At 29.3% G+C, this 13635-nt stretch overlaps 1 long non-coding RNA gene and 1 pseudogene across 1 annotated transcript; both read right to left on the bottom strand.

Moving 5' to 3' along the window:
* Positions 1-272: 272 nt before the first annotated feature.
* On the bottom strand, positions 273-746 carry LOC116406233. The gene is made up of 2 exons (XR_004219265.1): positions 457-746; positions 273-371 (listed from the first exon to the last, which is right to left on the bottom strand). It is a non-coding gene; the product is annotated as an uncharacterized LOC116406233 (long non-coding RNA).
* A 191-nt stretch (positions 747-937) lies between these two features.
* Positions 938-5660, bottom strand: LOC116406232 (annotated as a pseudogene).
* Positions 5661-13635: the final 7975 nt, after the last annotated feature.

Raw genomic sequence — 13635 nt, 5'->3', positions numbered from 1 at the left:
AATAATAATAAATAAATAAACAACCAACCTTTTGAAAGACATTATTTTGTATAGAGTAAAAAAAGGCCAAGTTGATTCCAAATGGAAAGCATCGTCCTTGGTTATTTGAATTTGTTGGGTATAAGTTGTTATGAGATATCTTCAATCTTATCCAAGCCTGAATGCTCCAGCTGTGTTTGAGCTCTGTTAATGGAGACTGGAACACCTTCACTTCCAGCTTTATTTCATATGTATGTAAATAAAATAATCAAAATAACAATGGTTGACTTTTGTAATTACGGATAAGGGTCGATCCAACATCTGTCATTCTTTGCTGCATCAGTCCATCGATCCTTGAAAATCTGCATTTCTAAGGAAGATTGCATCCTCACCTACACATTTTAGGATAAATTACAAACACTAACAACCTACAAGATCGGAAAAAAAGAAATACTGGGATTGATTGTAGTAACTTACTTTGACTCTATTATTCACTTGGGTTCCTGCAAGAATTGAACACTAAGCTAGGTCTTATAATGGAAGAAAATGGAATATAAATTTCGGTGAGTTTAGAGTTTTCAGAAGACAAACCGATCTATCTAAGTTTGATGAGTCTTTCTTCAACGCAGCATCGGAATTCAGCTGCTCGGATGGGAAGGTCAGTTTAGTGCCATAATATACACTGGATAACTTAATGCTAAATGAAAGCTAGAGAAAAATCATAGTAATAGTAAGTGCAACAAATGACCGGTTGAAGTCCTAAAATTCACAGGTTTGACTGAAGAACTTTACCGCGTTGTCATGGGAAGCACAAGCGTTGGCAGTCCTAAATGTACTATGTATTCTGCATCAACGACACCAACTTTTTTTGTTCGGATCACACCTAAAAGAGAATCCAATAATCAAAACTCAACAAGAAAATAATGGCTTAAAAGCCAAGTTATCGTAATGGTTTAGTATGAAATTTACTTTGCACAGTAGCCAAGCTGTCTATCTAATCCCCATGCATGGATCAAGTCATTCTGTAAAGCAGAGAGAAGGTAATAGCCGTGTATTTTGGCATTAAATTTCTGTATACATGTGGATAGTTGAAATTTTCACACAAGGAGTGAATCAAATTTAAACATAATACTTTAAACTTAGTGGTACTGTCATTACATATAAACCCCAGGTCGTGGATGTGAGACCGAACCATATAGCTCTCAACACCTATGTACTGATCTCAGGTAGTTCAAGAGCAAACAATATCCTTTGGAAAACATTTTTGAGATTTAAAACATTTATGCTCTTTCAAAAGATTAGTCTTACAAAATAGTTTAAAGATAATTTCTACTCCTACTTTTGAGATGTATTCTTTGAATCTCAGTCAATAGTAGTTTATTTACCTGAATCATATACCATGTGCATCTCCATCCTGCCCTTGAGAACACAGGAGCCATCATTTCAACCCATCTACATCAAATTTATTAAATATATACAATTTATTAACCTGTTTGAATCCAATATTAGAAAAATTAGAAAAACCCCGTCATCGAAAGGATCAATAATACTTTTACCCTGTGCATGGAGGACCTGTGCTATTAGCATAGCACCGTCCAGCGCCTTTGAAGTTATAAAACCTTCTGTTTGAAAATTAAAGAAAACTGGTCAACATAAGTACGGGTGAATTGAAGACTCAATACGCAGTTCAGCAAAATAAAACCGGAGAACATGACATTTTAGATGTGACAGATTAATGGGAAACAATTTGGAGGGTGAGAAAACATCATTATAGCATTTAATAGGTCTCTGAAACCTAAAATAGACATTTCTTTCAAGTAAACTTTGTGGAACCAATAAGAGGCTAGCTCGAAAGTTCAAACTCAACCATTGCGGAAAATGACTATTTTTTGTTCAATGTGAAAACCCATAAAGTTTCTACTGAATGCATATAAGTTGTCTAGACTCATGGTCTCAAACAATAGCAATATAACGGTAAAAGTACAAAAGATCAGTACAAAAACCATGTACAAAACTGACCTGTGAACTTTCGATCCTGTTTTGCGTGCAGTAAGCGGCTGGTGCACCTTGGACTTAACAGGATCGAGAGCTGGTTGTGATATCTCAAGCCCCTCCTCCTTGAGGATTGATATATATCTGACATAGTTTTATATGAAGGAAAGAAGATATAGCAGTGAAATTGAGTAAAAGAAATAACAAACATATATAACGTATAGAAACTAAATTGTTAACATACTAATGTCTATAGATCAAATTCTTTATAGGTTTGAGAATATAAAAACTAAACTGTGACATCATAAAACTAACTAGGACTAGCTAAATTATTTCTTTTATGGAAGTTTAGGAAACAAAGGTATGTTTACCTGTAAAGCATGATATCATATGTTAAAACAAAAACAACTAAAACTTCTATAACCAGGAACATCAAATTCAAATTTAACATATCATAAGAGATTACCATTAACTCAACAAACTTGAAAGGACAAAAATACCTACCGTTTTGGGTCAAAATAATCAACGCCAAGATCCTCATCCCAGAGAAATATAATTATATTCAGCAACTATATCTGGATGCAAGAAACGCTTGGCAAACCACCTATGCCATAGAAAGTTGTATTCCAATTATATTTCCAATTTAAAGTGTAAAGAAGGAAGCAACTTCAAGTCGGTGTAATACATATGATCAAGAGATTGAAACTGAACATAATCATCAATTTCAGAAGTAAATATTACCATTTTGTTTGATTTAATGCAGAGACATGTAGTGCACGAGAATACCATGCAAATTCCCTCCATTCATCCACAACACCATCGTAATGAAAAAATCACGTCGAAATCATCTTGAGGGAACTGAAAATGAAAAATATGTATTAACAAGCAACTAAGGGAACAGATTGCTAAAAAGATGTAATAAAGAATAAGGGCATCAAATCACAACCTTTTCAATAATTTTTGACACTACATGTCTCTGTTTGATTCCAACAGCAATTGCTAATAAGTTCTTGGAAACCTTCGGCTTTTTCTGGCACAAAACATATTTTTAATTAACAGTGATGAATTAGATCATCATTTTTCGGCCCAAATAATAAATACTTGTAGTTTTTATATACAGATTTTGTTTATTCATCAACCAAGTTGTATATAAGTGAAATAGTTGGAATGTACTATTAAATGAATTAACCAAGCCATGTACTTGATTGAAACAGAGTACTTATCTTAAATCATTTACCAACAAATCATGAAAACTGAAATTTTAACTTCCCACTCTTAATATAAGTGAACTGAACACTCTATTCAAACATAAGAAAAATTACATTTCATTGGACAAAAGAGGTTCATATCAGAAATCTGGTAAGCAAGATTTCAATCTACAAATCACTTACATTTTGTAAAGACGAGCCCCAAAGAGGCTGAAATTCAAAGTTAGATGTTTTACTAATGATTCCTTCTGGTAAAGACTCGCTCCCAGGAGGCCTGCATTGATTCTACGAAGCAAGGAAGATGAGGTGGGAGCGAAGGATTTAGAAAACTTATTAAACTAGAACAAAAGTCAATGATAAACCATAAAAAGAACTCAGGGTTTGACTAGACGAACCTTGCATGTGCTGGATTTTACATTTTGGGCAGAATAAAAAACCTCCCATCTAAAACTTCCCTGCAAGTTTGTCAAATATCCATTATGGACTCATTTCGAATGATGATCCTATCGTTATGACTTGAATGCATGATGATATGTGCTAACAAGAATGGCTATAAAATCTTAAATCACCTATTGACCCAAAAGCTTAAGCTGATGGGTGAAGACAAATTTAATATTATATCATCTAACATAAACTTATAATCTACATAAGAATAACACTTTGGGCATAATAATACCCAGTGAGACAATACAACAAATATTAACCCAATGACTATCAATTGAAAGGAGATTAACAACTCATAAACAAGCATTCTTCCAAGAGCAGAGGACTGGTGTTAATTCGGATTTTTACTTAACCATTGAGCAATCTAGGGCCTATATTCAAGAAATATAGATGGTGAATGCACGGTAGTCTGCAAAGCCAATGCTTTAGATGCAGGATCAAAATTTTGAAAGCTGTAAGAAAGCTAATTATTTGAAATCCAACATGAAGATGATCAACTCAATCTCAGCACTACGAATATTATTAACCTCAACCACACCTTGAACCCATTAACTTAACCTTCAAGATATTCTGCCGATGTCATATCTATGCATACAGCATGCTACAAGAATTATGGAAAACTATGCTTCAATTTCTACCTTTGTAATAAATTCATTTGCAATGAAATAAACTCCAGCACCAAGTAATAGGCAGCAAAGAAAGTATAGATGCGCAATCTATTCTTTGCGTCTGATAGTATGGAATTCTGAAATATGGAAAATGAGTTAAACGAGAAACATTCAAATTATGCAAATAAAAATGAAAAAAATAATGATAGGAGTTATCTATTTGATTTAGAGAGCCATGGAGAGGGGCAAAGTGCTTTCAATAACTTGTAAAAATAACAAACCAATATTGCAGCAACAATATTGGAGAAACTGCAATTTTGATAGCTTCCAAAGATTCTGATTGCCAATTCTCCACCAAAAATCAAAATTAAGTAACAACGTCATATGCAATTCTGAAATTATTCATCCCCATTAAGAAGGTTGACAAAATTAAATTCTTCAAATCTCAAATTCCTAAGTACTTGTGTTTTAGGATTTTTTCTCCTTTTTGTATAGGAAGGAAAAAAAAACAAAGAATAATGGTAATAGTATACTTGCCCAGTAGAAATTACAAGCTTCTAAGTTGAAAAGTGGAGTTACAACAACCCATGAACTAGAATTGAGTTGAGAGAGCTCAAAAATACAGTTCAAAAATTAAATTCAACTCACTATTGCTACCCAAAATGATCCTCTACTCTCTAATGCCTACCAAAAGAAGCAGAGCAATATGAAAAAAGGAAGACACATAAAACTTAATGAAGTGAGTATCAAAATCCAAGAGATCAAACCAACAACAACCCATTTGAAAGATTAAAACAGCAATAAAGGCATTCAGAAAATCAATACAACAGTCAATTTCCCTCTGTCTCCAAACAAATAACCGCAACCCAGAAATTCCAAATTCGAAATTTAAAAGCCAAATCTCAAAAGAAGAGCCCCAGAGTCCTAAAGCACCAGAAAGCACAAAAAGGATAAAATAAGGACGACCCAGAAAAAAATCATCAAAGAAGAGCAAAATAAAGAGGCATAAGGCAAATGGGTTACACAAAACAAAGAGCAAAAGAATAAAAAAGGAAAGGTGAGAGATGTTACAGAAGCGAAGGCTTTGATCATGTTGATCCAAAATCGTGGAACATGCAGACAGAAAAGCAAAGAACAGAGAAAAGAAGAGGGGATTCCCTAATTTAGTGATGTTGAAATTGAGATTTCTAATTTAGATTGGTAATGGGAAAGTAAAGTGAAAATGATGAATATTCAGAGGGAAAGCAAGGAATATGAGAAGGTTTGAGAAAAGGGGAAAGGTGTTGAACAGAAGAGCAGGGCAAGAAGTACCAATACCCATTGAAACAAAATCAAAGTAATTTAACGTTTTTTAGTTTTCTTTTTTTCTTTTTGTTTGGGTTGAAGTTAAAGAAGGAAAAGGGTAAAGAGAGGCGTTGAGTTGAGGAGGAGGAAGAAGAGAAGTAGCTATGGAGTTTCGTTGTGGACTAAAAATATAGGAAACACAATATAAAAAAATAAAGGAAGAAGAAGAAGAAGAAGAAGGAGAAGGAGAAGAATGAAGAATAAATAAGAAATGGAATTTTGTTTGAATGTAGTTTAGAGACTGTCATGCCTTGTGTCTTTTTCACAGCTCACAACCTTTGGCTTTTGCCCAATTTTGCTCCTTTTTTTTCTAATAACAACAATACTTAAATAAATGATTGTAAGAAGAATGTCGATGCGTAGTGGGAGGCGTGCGTTAGTGCCCCTTATTTCTTGCGATCGTGATTTTATTATTGTACATTCCTCTTCTTTTTCTTCTTCCTTCCTTTCTTGAAATTTTGTCTTTTAAATTTACCTACGTTTTTTAGTTTAACAATGCCATATCATTTCTTTTTTTCTTTCAAAATATATCTCTCAAATTCAAATTTGGAGAATATTTAAAATAACACATCACTTTCGTAAACTTTTTTAAATATTAATAGTTCAATTAACACACAACTTTAGTTTTATTATCAATTTGATTCAATCACCTACGACATTTTATAAATTAAGATTTGATAATGTTTGCTTCATTCAATTAGAGGAATAAACTCTTTTTATTAATACTTTATAGTTACAAATTTAACGATTAGATTCAAAGTAATTAAGCATATAACAATATTTTAAAAATTTTGCAAATATAGCAAAATTTATCAAATTATATTAATGATACAAGACTATGTTGTAAATATTGTTCTATCACTGATTGATCATACGAGTCTATCAATGATACAAGTCTATCAGCGATAGTTTTGCTATATTTACAATTTGTTTTAAATACTGTTTTATCCTTAATTATTATTTCTTAAATGGTCATCAATTACTATAATTACCCTACTTTAAATGTAGTATGTAACAAATTACAACGTCATTACCATATCTACATGCCAAATAAGTTATACTCAATTAAATTATATTTAGTTTTTGAACATGATAATTATATATTGGCATATGTTGTAATAAAGAGAAAATATTGGATATATAATATTAGGGATTTTTTTAAAAATAGTAAATTTTATTACAACCAATTTTTCGTATAAATATTTTGTTAAATATTTTATTTTTGAGAAAGAGAATGAGATAATATAAGAAAGATGAAACAAAAAAAATGCATACGCTTTTTAGGATAACTCTTTAGTTGTTGTTATTATTATTTTCTGGAAAATTATTTCGTTTTTCATTATCATAATGTTGGCTATTGTTCATCCCATCTTATCCCGTACAATACTTTTGTCTTGTGTTTAGGTGGTTGGCAGGCTCTTCTTTTCAAATATACCATATTTCAAAAATCACTCATTCTCCTAGTTACCACTATACTTTTAAATGTAATTCCACTGCTTATTATGTTATATTATTCTTAATAAATATCACGTTGCAACTAATTGAGTTTTTAAACTTATATAAACGTTATTTGAGTCAAACTTGAACTCAAAACTTCTATAGTTGTATAAATGGTAGCATTTGTACAAAATTGAGTGTTCAATCTATTTATTTATGGTTCGAATTTTGTAAGTTGATGGGTCAAATTTTAATAATTATAGAAGTTGAGTGTAATTTTTACCATTCAAACCTTAAAATTGCAATGACCAATGTATTGAGTTTTTGCAATTTACCCTTTTTAATTTCACTTTCTTTTAAATTTCACAACAATTTTCACAAATAGAAAAAATGCAAACTTATTTAAGTAACGAAAGGAAAAACACTAATAAACAATATTTTTAGTTGAGGCAACGACAAAATTAAAGGTTTGCTTTAGACAAATAGGAAAAGAAAATTTAATTATTAAAATAAGAAAATGTAATAAAAAAAATAAATGTATGAAATTGTCAAAAATACCCTAATTTGAATTAAAAAGTACAACGTTAAAGAATTCAATTTAGAGAGTTTTTAAACGGTTCAAAAAACACTAAAATACCCTATAACTAAACCAACTACCATGGTAATTGAGATGCACCTACCAGATAATAAGCAAAAATTAAATACCACTCAATATGGTCCTTTACACTTGTGACTAGCTATATATTGCATGTATGTGAGGGAATCCAACGAGTTCCTCCACAGTGAGACAAAGCATAGTTGATTGTACAAGTGAAGTTATTGACAAAGTGAGAAAATTTCAAAGAAATTGCAACTTCATAACGATGTGACTATTGGAAATATGATTGACAACAAACTAGTTGTAGGCAGTTTTATCGTATTCATTCCCATGTGACTAATTTGGCCATAGAATCTTGAATTTCAAATTTAAACACTATCGATCATAGAATATCGTTATTGAAAGTAATGTTCACAAAGTAGAAACAAAAGCATAAAACATGTGTGCTAGTGACTAAGGTCAGTGACCGGGAGAGTGTGATCATCAAAAGTTAGCCAAGATAATGGAATTCAAAGGATTGAACCAAGAATCATAAACATAAGATTGAGAAGGAGAAAAAAAAAGATTTGGGGAGTGGCTAGTTGAAGAAGATGAAAAAGATTAGATTAGGGCTTTTTGTTATATATCCTAATTTATTTAGATCGCTAAAGATTGATGATGATAATTATTATCATTATTGAATGAGAAATTTTGGATCAATCACAAATTGTTTATCTATCAAATTAACGACGAAAAAATTTAATTAATTGAATTTTGGACTAATTAAAAGTTAGACATATGTTCCAAATTGAAGACATAAATTAGTTAATTTTGATAATGCCACATGTTTTCATTATGACCGTTGGATCAACACTACAAGAAAATGGGTATTCAACCGACGCACAAAATCGTCGGGAGATAAACAAAAAAACATCGAAAAAGGATTTTCCTACGCATAAATGCTCGTCAAGATCAGAGTAAAAAAAATGTATCGGAAGTGGATCTCCAGACGCACACGATTACGAAGTCGGGAGATGTGTGTAGGATCTCAACACTTAATCTTGTGCGTCGGAAGATCCTATATATTTTTTCAAAATAATTACATTTCATTATTAAATGAAAGATATTATGTATCCATGAAGAATCTTTCCAAAAAAAAATATTTTGGAATTAGTACTACTTTCAAATTCATTCAAAGTTAAAAGATTGTAAAAATTGAACTGGTCTTACCATTTTTACGATGTAAGTTGAAGCATAACAAAACAAATCAAAGATGAACATTTAAATTAATAGAACCAAAATGCAAAATGTAGATTCATCTTAAAATCATAAAATAAAGAACAAACATTTGCAGAGCTAAATGAAAAACAAACAAACGAATAAATCTACCTAGGTTATAAACTTCTTCCGACATCATTATGCGAAATTAAATATATTTAAAAAGTTATAAACTTCTCCTAACATTGTCATGCATGGTATCAGGAGAAGTTAAATATATTTTAAAAAGTTATAGACTTCTCCCGACGTTGTTACGTATGGCGTCGGGAAAAGTTAAATATATTAAAACATTTGTAGACTTCTCCTCATGTCATGCATAACGGCGTCAGGAGAAGTCTATAGTTTTTTAAAATATATTTAACTTCTTCCAACGTCCGTTATGCATGGTGTTGGGAGAAGTTTATATTTTTTTTATTAAATTACTTTATACCGACATCATCTTATGTCGCGTTGGAATTGCCAACCTTTTTCGATGGAGCTTCTACGATGTCAGGAGAAGCTTTTTTTTCGACGTTCGTGTTGTGCGTCAAGAAATACATATTCTATTGTAGTGCAAGTTAATTATTTTGATCCAAATAAAAATAATTAACTTTATGCAACGATCATATTGAAAATATACAAAGTCATTAGAATTTTTTAATTTATGTCTTCAATTTCAATTTGAGACACATATCAACTTTTAATTAGTTGCAAATTCAATTATTTGTATTTTTTTTGTCATAAATAACATAGCAATTTGTGATTGATTCAAATTTATGTGATATTTTCCATTCTTATTTAGAATCAACTATTATTAACGTTTATCTTAATATGATAACTTAGAATCAACTAAAATAAAATGTTAGAAAGATATTTTTGGCAAATCAAATCTTTTGGTTAATACAAATAAATCTTTTGATATTTTAGATAAACTAAAATAAATCAAACATTTTAATATTTTTAGAAAATTAAAATAAATCAAAATATTTACCAGTTGACACTAACTCTGAGTTTCAACCTAAACATCAAAAGAAAATTAGGAGAGTGACCGAAACAAAAAGTGAATTATAATAGTTTGTGATTATAATAGTTTAGTGTTATTATGGTTTATTATAGTCTCATTTTCATGAGGTTGCAGATAATTATACAATTATTATAGTACGTATTTGGAATGCAAAGTATAATAGAAGTGTTATTATTATTATAATTTGTGTTTGATGTAAAAATTATTATAATTTGAGTTTTTTACTATTCTTCCTTATCATACATATACATGGAGGTTTAATTTAAATATTGTAAATGAAATAAATATTTAGAGATTTATTATAATTTTAAAATATTTATTATAATATGGTAGTTTTTAATCATTTTTAAAATATTTTATCTTCTCTCTCTTGGGTTGAACCCAAGACAAAGCCTTCTCTCCAATTTAGTTATTTTTGTAAAAAATTAAAGTAAATTTGATTATTTTGCTCTTTCTCTCTAAGACCTTCCCTTTTAAATATTTTTGAAAATTAAAATTGGGTTATAGTTTCTCCCTTTTTCTTTTTTTTTTTAATACTTTTGTGAAAACTTTTAATACTTTTGTCAAAATTTAAATTATGCTTTTGTCTTACTCCTTCCGATATGTGAAATTTACATGGATATTTTTAAATAATTAAATAATTATAATTTTTTTACAATGAAAATTTATAATTATATTTTTTTTAATTATTAAAAATATGATGTATTTTTTAAAGGACATTTTTAAAAATAACAAAATAAAATAAAATATTTATAAGTTATAGTAAAATTTTGGATTCTATCACTGATAGTCTTCTATCATTTTAGCATATCAATGACTATTAGTGATATAATTTGCTATAATTTGTAAATATTTTGTAAAATCTACTATTTTTAGAAATTTCTCCTTTTTTTTAATTGTTAATAATGACATGTAATGAAAAAAATTAAATGTAAATTAAAATATTTTTTAATAACCAAATTACATTAATTTAAAAGATAAAAGAAATAATTAGTTATTTAAATATTGTAGTGAGAGATTTATTGTAGTTCAAAAAATATTTAATTAATATTGTATATTTAAATAGGTCATGTGTTGAAGACCCGACCAATATTAAAAAAATAAATGTTTGTGTTCAAAACCAAACATAGGCCCCAACAAATAATTATATCTTCTTCCTCGTCCTCTTATCTCTCCCTGCTTTTTGAATAATAAAATAATAATAAATTTATGTTACTTGAAAATAATTTAACTCAATCCTTCATTTACCTACATATTTGAGATGAAAAATGAAGAATAAAACAATAAATATGTTTAAAAAAATTTCAAAATAGTTTTGAAGACTTTCTCTTTTGCAAAAGATTAAAATAATAAATTTGTTTTAATACTTTAATTTCTCTTCAAGTAAAGATTAAAAAGGGAAAATGAAAAATGGAGCTCCACAGCTTGGGAATGATTTTCCGCAATAGCTCCACAACTTAGACATGCAAACGATCATCTAATAACTAGACGAGCACACGATTCACGATACAATATTTTATTTGAATTTATATCAAACAATAGTTTAATACTAGATGGATGATATAATTAATTCAAAATCTATAATATTACTTTGTTAATATAGATGGAGAGACCAATTTTGTGTAACCAGATAGCTACTCATGTAGTTAGTCAATATAGGTACATGTTCGACTTTCTTCAACATGATATGTACGTCGTTACTGAAATTTTAGTTTGTTTATACATTAGTAAACATATATTTATTTATTTTTAATGTAATGTGTGATGTTTGAGATTATTTGGAAGCCTTACAAAAATGTGATTGATAATTTGTCAAATTTTTGTAAGAACGTCAAGATATATGGCAGACCATCATCTCTCATATGTTTTCATGTTGGTGAGTGGCTCAACCTGATAGGGTGCTCACATAGTTCGGTCTTAAACAAAATATCCAGTAGAATGAAATACTGAGCCACTTCTACAAACATTGACTTGAGATTTACAAATCTGTGGTTGCACATTTAGTAGTGCGATGGCGGTCTCGTAGAAGATTTAAGGCAAGAGGAATTTTGATTAAGCAATTTGATATCAATGTGACTCAAAATATCCACTGGTATAATAATATAACGAGACTTTACATCACTCGACCAGAGCAGCCGTAGGTGATATGGTACATATTTAAATATTGAATAATTACTTAAATTATTTACTCAATTAAATATTTCTATTTTTTTTACAATTTACAGAGATCGAACAACATACTCAAGACTTCATGATGTTGCAGATGATCCACAAAAAGTCATTGATATATGTAATAATAATGAGAGGTACATGGAGGAGATACATAATATGTACGATTCATAGGGACGTGTTCGAGCGGAAGAAGCTGAACTCGATGAAGTTTTCCATAATGTGGAAGAAGTGCCTTCTATGACATAGACATAGAGCCAAACTGGTTATGGTACTCCAATGATGATGATGCCAACATTTGGAAGCAGGATATTATGATTATGAGGTCGGCACAGGAAATTATGATTCAGGGTCGGTCAATCATCTTCATACATAGATGTCGGTCATCAACTTCTTACATTCATGACACGGACATGGCCATAGAGAACATAACAAATATATGTATTATGAAGCAATACTTGTAGAGTATTAGATCGACAAGAGTATCAACAAGAACTAGAGAACCAAGAGGAGTCATAACAACATAGAGTTCAGAGTCGACGACGACAACCAGCTCGAAATCGATGACGTCTGGGTTGTGAACACATTGATATTTTTTAATCTTCTAAATGAATGTAATTTGGTTATTAAAGAATATTTTAATTTACACTTAATTTTTATTAATTATAGGTCATTATTAAAAAAAATTATTCAAAAATCATTTTGAATAATAAATAATATAATTATATTTTTACAAAAGTAGTGATATTAAGAAAGTAAAGATGAAAATTTAAATTAATAAATTTAAATTTAAAACAAAAAGAGAAAATACAGTGTAGAGAGAAAAAAAAAAAACAATATTTATAGAAAATATTTTAATATCTACAACATTTCAATAATTATTTTTGAAAACTACATCAATTATCCAATTTTTCCTATATATATAGGATAAAATACACATTTTTCTTAAATTGATTTTATTAAATTTGATTAATTAGAATGTTAATTTAATAATGTTCATTTAATAATTTTAGATTTAATGTGGATTTTTCACTATTTTCTGCCATACACATTTATGATACAAATTTAATTTAGTGCAAAGATTTTTTTCTTCAAAACTAAAATACAAGTTAATAAACAAAACTACTAATTAAATCCAAGTAAAAAATAACTAATATAAATGAAAAATAACCCCAAACACAAATCTTACAACATTTGAAGGGAGTTAAAAGTACATTTAAACTAGGGTAATTATCATAAATGTAACGAAACACAAAAATATTTACGGTTCGTGTAACAAAAAGCAAAAGTGCATGAAGCCGATATAATATTTTCAAAATTTTTAGATTTACCCTTGAATATTGAGGACGATTTGTTACTTTTCTTTCTTCTTTTCTTTACGATTTATTCATCTTCTCTTCCCATATTTCTTCATATCCTCTTCCAGATTTCTTTTCTTCTTTTTTTAAATGATTTATTCTTCTGTTTAAATCTCCAATTTCATCTTCACCATTTTTGGTAAGATTATTTGAAGTTACTTTACCTTTCTCATATTTGAGAATATCAAGATCGCTTAAATATCATTTTGACATGATCTAAACGATCGTTTACCATTGT

The sequence above is a fragment of the Cucumis sativus genome, unplaced genomic scaffold (assembly GCF_000004075.3).
Source record: "Cucumis sativus cultivar 9930 unplaced genomic scaffold, Cucumber_9930_V3 scaffold77, whole genome shotgun sequence".
Taxonomy (NCBI): Eukaryota; Viridiplantae; Streptophyta; class Magnoliopsida; order Cucurbitales; family Cucurbitaceae; genus Cucumis; species Cucumis sativus.
Note: the sequence above shows the minus strand (reverse complement) of the source record. Positions and strands in the feature narration are given on the sequence as shown.